This window comes from Saccopteryx leptura, chromosome 3 (assembly GCF_036850995.1).
Source record: "Saccopteryx leptura isolate mSacLep1 chromosome 3, mSacLep1_pri_phased_curated, whole genome shotgun sequence".
Classification (NCBI taxonomy): domain Eukaryota; kingdom Metazoa; phylum Chordata; class Mammalia; order Chiroptera; family Emballonuridae; genus Saccopteryx; species Saccopteryx leptura.
Genome location: NC_089505.1, coordinates 33,467,617 through 33,473,616, shown reverse-complemented (window position 1 = coordinate 33,473,616; position 6,000 = coordinate 33,467,617).

The following is a 6,000-nucleotide window of genomic DNA, read 5'->3' as shown; positions in this document are numbered from 1 at the left end:
TTCAATCTTTCTTGTATGAAGTGTGCCTCAGAATAACAATATAGGTGATGGGAAATTTCTTTTTATAGAAAAATCTGGCTAACATATGAAGAATAACTATGAGGTTATTCAGCATATCTGTCTTTACTTAATTTTTTGAACACTGTGTTTATCACAGTCTGAGTGATGTCCATTTTACCTATCTCTAGTATTTCTGTATATTTTGGCTTATATCTTGTTTCTTGTATGATTATTGTTTTTATACCATTTGGTTCATAAGTATTCACAGCATTTAGTGTGAGGTACATTGTAGGTAGAGCGCAGAGCATTTACCTAGCGGCTGTGGCTGACGCAATGCTGTGAGAATACTCCTGCTCCCGGAACCCTCCTGGGCACACCCAGGAAGGAAGCTCACCCACTGCGTGGAAATGACTCAGCACCAGCTGGGCAGCCCTCTGACCTTTTTTGGCCATTTGCCCTACCATAACATCCTATTGGCTGAACCCATCTATATAAGCTTGCTTACTTCCTGAATAAAACGGATCTGCGTCACTGAACCTGGTCCCCGGGGTTGTGTCTTTGCATCTCCGTCATCCTGACTCCTGGTGGGACTTGTCCACAACTGCTGCCTCGAACAGGGACCTCACTGGCATCCAAGGGATGGCTGAGTGACCCTCTGCAATAGGAAACCTTCTCCTCCACTCTTGAGCCCTGCAAGCTCGAGCCCTGCACGCCCTATTGCAGAGTAGGCAAGTTGAAGTTTATGAAAAGGATCTTTGTACTTACTGGGAGATTCTCTCTGGTCTCAATCCCTGGATTGAGGACGTGCCTCTCTGGGACCCGGATACTTGGGCCTGAGCTCTCCGCGCGTTTATTCGGCCGAGGTGCATGGGGGGCAAACCTTCTCTCTCGGCCTCACTCCTGCCTTATTGGCAATACACGCCTGCTTGACCGGTGTTCCTGCTGGGGACCCTCTGCTGGTCCCTAAGGTCCTACAGGCTACTACTCTTTCAGAGGAACCCCTACCTCTGTATTTGCCTCCCCCTGTAGAGGAAGAAAAGGGTTGGGCCACCGAGTATGATGGACTTGCAGCCGAGCTTGCAGAAACAAAACTAGATACGTTAGAAACCGCGCCATCAGCTCCACCACCCGAAGAAATGGAAGTCGCTACTTCCACATTCCCTGCCGGGGCTCCATGCCCCACCCCAGCCTCTCAGACTCCATTTTCTACCCCAGCTTTAACTCCAACATGTGTCCCTGCTGCAGACCCCTGGGCCAGCTTATACGCCCCCATGTGTCAGCAAAGAGACATTTCCCATGCAGCATTAGGACTAGAGCCCCCTCACCTTTTTTTGTTCAATATTAACCCTACCTCTGCACGACTGCAACATGGCCCCCTTAACATTTTTTTCAGATAGTGCTTATGCAGTACAAACAATCAAAGGCCTTGCCCATTCCACCTTCCGGCCCAAGCAGACATTACTAGATAGGGCTCTCAGTCAGCTTAAAAAACTGTTAGAGGAGCGTCAACACCCTTGGTATATTCAGCATCTTCGCTCCCATTCTGGCTTGCCTGGACCCCTAGCGGCAGGCAACACACAAGCTGATCATCTAGTTTTAACAGTCTCCCCTATTGAGCAAGCCAGACAACTTCATGCCCGGTTTCATGTCTGCCCATTCTCTCAAATCTCTCTTTCCTCATCTCACTCACGCAACCTACAAACACCTGTTCACGTATGTAAACAGTGCGGGCCCTTACTACCCTTAGGCCCCCTACAACCACAAGGTGTTAACCCTCGAGGCTTACAGCCTAATGCTGTGTGGCAAATAGACGTCACTCATGTCCTCCAATTTGGCAAACTCCGCTACATACACATAGCAGTAGATGCCTTCTCTGGAGCCATCTTGGCCACGGTCCTAGCAGGAAAAAAAACTACACATGGAATTCATGCCCTTCAACAGGCCATGCTTTGCCTTGGTGTACCTTGGGAAATTAAAACTGACAATGGGCCCTGTTATACCAGCAAAGCCTTTTGTTCTCAATGGCAAATCACACATCATCTTGGTATTCCTTATAATCTCGAAGGACAAGCCATTGTAGAACAGTGACACAGAGACATTAAGCTTCAAATTCAAAAAGAAAGGGGGGATATGCCCCGGGCCTCACCTGGAGAAGTGCTCCTCAGTGCTGTATTCACTCTCAATTATTTAACTTTTGATTCTGAAGGAGTAACTCCCGCTTATAAACATTGGGGAGGCCTTTGTAGCCAACTGACCCCGTTGCCATTAGTACGCTGGAAGGACCCAGCCACAGCTCAGTGGCAGGGACCACACTCCCTTCTAATGCAAGGAAGAGGTTATGCTTGTGTTTTTCCAGAAAATAGCCTGCATCCAATCTAGATCCTAGGAAGGAACATACGGCCACTCCCGGTGTCCCAAGAGGACCCCACCAACGACACCTCCAACACCTGTGAACCCTCCGGTTCAGGAGATGGCCAGCCTCAGCCTTGATGAAGAGCCACCTGGAGGAGGTCCTCAGCACTCCAGGAGGAGACCTTGTAACCAACATGCTCATAACATAACCTGGGAAGATATGAAGGCGCTAGCTGAACAGGCTCAAAGATTAGCCCCTGAGGGACCCCCAGGTCCAGGCACTCTGTTCCTCCTCATGTGTGCCATTATCACAGCGAACTTCCAGGCACGAGGAGATCCTCACGTCTGGGCGGCTGTTCCCCACCCTGGCATAAATAAGCCTGTTGAAGTTAACAGCCCACAGTTTCTAGCACTATGTTCCAGTAATTGCTCCCTTAGTCTACCTTGTGACAATGGTGGCCAGGAATCCCAGCAGTGAAATGGTACTATATGGGGTAGCCTCAGTGACCCAATGCTACTTAAGTTTAATAACACCATCCCCTCGGAGGGGTGGGTCCTCCTTTGAAATCATACTATGGGGACTTTGTTGAAAATGGTACTACCAACCAAGCTCAGTACTTGACCTACAAGCCCTCTTCCCCCTAGCTACCAACAACTGGGCCCACCCCACTAACCTTGCCTTCCCAGGGTCACTTCTTTGCCCGTTCCTGTATGACGAACATCTAAGAACACTCCCGAGAGAAGGAATTCCCTGGAGAGACGGCCACATTGCCTCTGGCCCGGATGCGCAGACCATCAACCTCGGAGTTTGGCATCGGAAGCTGAGAGACGGAATGCAACCATATGCAGTACGCAGCCCACAGCAAGCCATCTGTTTTGTGTTTGGACTCTGGGACCTTTGTGGGAAGTGGGCATGCACGGACCTACGTCCATTTTTTACAGTCAAAATGGAACTGTGTTTAATGGCACCTAGAAGGTCTCTGTAACACAATGGGAGGGAAATGACATCCCGACCCCTAGGAGGAATCCTCTGTTTAAGACCCCCATTCTATTTCCTAACTAGTCAAACATTACAGATGCTTGCCTCATTGTTTAATCCAACTAATCTATTAGCATATAGTATAATAGGTTTTATAGTTGTTTTAGTTCTACTAGGGTTCCGTTGCATAATGCGTAGCATTCAGAAGCTAAACCAGCAACAAGCAGTCATCAAGCAAGTTCAACTGGCCTTAATTAAAAGAGAAGGGGGAGATGTAGGAGCGCAGAGCATTTACCTAGCAGCTGTGGCTGACACAATGCTGTGAGAATACTCCTGCTCCTGGAACCCTCCTGGGCACACCCAGGAAGGAAGCTCACTCGTTGCGCAGAAATGACTCAGTGCCAGCCGGGCAACCCTCTGACCTTTTTTGACCATTTGCCCTACTATAACATCCTATTGGCTGAACCCATCTATATAAGCTTGCTTACTTCCTGTTGTAATTGTAACTCACAGATCTCTCAAGACCAATAACTCTGCAATAAATCTAAATCTTGACTATTTGCTGCCAGGTAAAAATGAAGGATTGCCCTTTCTTATGCATACCCATTATCATATTCATTTAATAAAAAACACTTTATTAAGATATAATTGACATACAAAAAGCTGTATATATATTATATATGGTGAGAAAGAGAAAGAAAGTAACAGGGACAGACAGACAGGGAGAGATGAGAAGCATCAATTCTTCATTGCGGCACCTTAGTTGTTCATTGAAAAATTGTACATATTTAATGTAAACAACTTGATGAATTTGGAAATAAGTATATACCCATAAGACCATCAGTACAACCAAGACCATAAACATGCTCATCATCTCTAAAAGTTTCCTTCTGTTCTATTTATTTATTTATTTATTTATAATTTTTCTTTTTCTACAAGAGTACTTAACATAAGCTCTACCAACTTCGCAAATTTTTCAGTATGCAATACAGTAGTGGTGACTCTTGCATAATCTTGCTTTTATAAAGAATTTTAAAAAGTCAAACTCATAAAACTAGGGAGTAGAATACTGGTTACCAGAGCGAGAGAGATGGGGAGGTGGGGAGTATCAGTCAAAGGTCACAGAGCTTTGCCATGCAGAATGAATCAGTTCTGGATCTACCATATGCCATTATCATTTTTTCTAGCCTACTCCCTTGCCTGCTGATTCTTGAAAACAAACATTGCTCAGCAATCCCTTCTTCTTGTTTTTATTGTTTCGCATCATTCCATTTTTATACTAGAGGAGTCTTTGTCCCCTGACTTGTCTGTTTATGATTGTGTGTTTTGTCTGTGTGTGCACTACTCTCCCAATGTTCATGAAAACAGATGTTGTTGCCTAAGCTCTTCCCTCAGTGTGATAAATAAAACAGATTGGGATAAAAAACAAAACATTTTCTGGTTTCAGTTATTTTAAACAGCCAACCCAGATGTTCCAGCTCATCCAGATGTCATTAAATGGATGAGTTCATTTTTCTGTCACTCTGAGACATTTAATTCAGCTTTATGAAATGGCATGAAACGTATTTCACAAGTACTCAAAAATTATTATTTAGCTAGCTTCACTGTAAATAATTCTCCTAAAATCTTTTTTTTTTTTTGTACTGATATACAGTCTTCCAGTCCCACAGTTTCATTAGCCTGATTCTTAAAATACTTAAAGAATAATAGGTGGGGGATGGGAGGTTAGAACAGGTGTTTAAGTAATAAATAAATCCTAGAGATCTAATGCACAGTATAGTAAATATAGACAACAATACTGTGTTATAATCATCAACTGTTGAGAGTAGGTCTGATTTTTTTTTTTTAAGTAAGAGGAGAGAAGATAGTGAACTAGACTACCTCATGCACTCAGACTGAAATCCACCAGAATGACGCACTCAGACCGACTGAAATATCGTCAGGACCCAGAGCCGAGGCTCAAACCAATTAAGCCAATGGCTGTGGGAGGGGAAGAGGGATAGAAGGGAGAGAGGGAGAGAGAGAAGAGCAGATGGCCACTTCTCTTGTGTACCCTGACTGGGAATAGCACCTGAGATGTCCATATGCCAAGCTGACGCTCTTATCCACGAAGCCAATGGTCGGCAAACTCGTTAGTCAACAGCACCAAATATTAACAGTACAATGATTGAAATTTCTTTTTGAGAGCCAAATTTTTTTTAACTTATACTATATAGGTAGGTACATTGTTATTAACTTAATTAGGGTACTCCTAAACTGGCCTTTGCTAAAAACGTCCTCAATCTGATTGAGGTATGTTCGCTGGTTCGCTGAGGTTGACCCCTTCCAACTCACTGCACAATGAGACTGCTGACTGACTGGCTCACTCAACTCGTGCATGGATTCCACGCGCGTCCCCCACGCTGCGTCTCCCATCACCCTACTGACCAACATCCCCGCACGTGGTATTTTGTGGAAGAGCTGCACTCAAGGGGCCAAAGTGTCGCATGTGGCTCGCCAGCTGCAGTTTGCCGACCACTGCCTAAGCCAACAGGCCAGGGCCTAGATTTGAATTATTTGAATGACTAAAAATAAATAATAATTATGTGACATAATAGATGTGCTAATTATCATGACAATGGCAATCACTAAATAATATATATATGGATCAAATTGATGTTTTATACCTT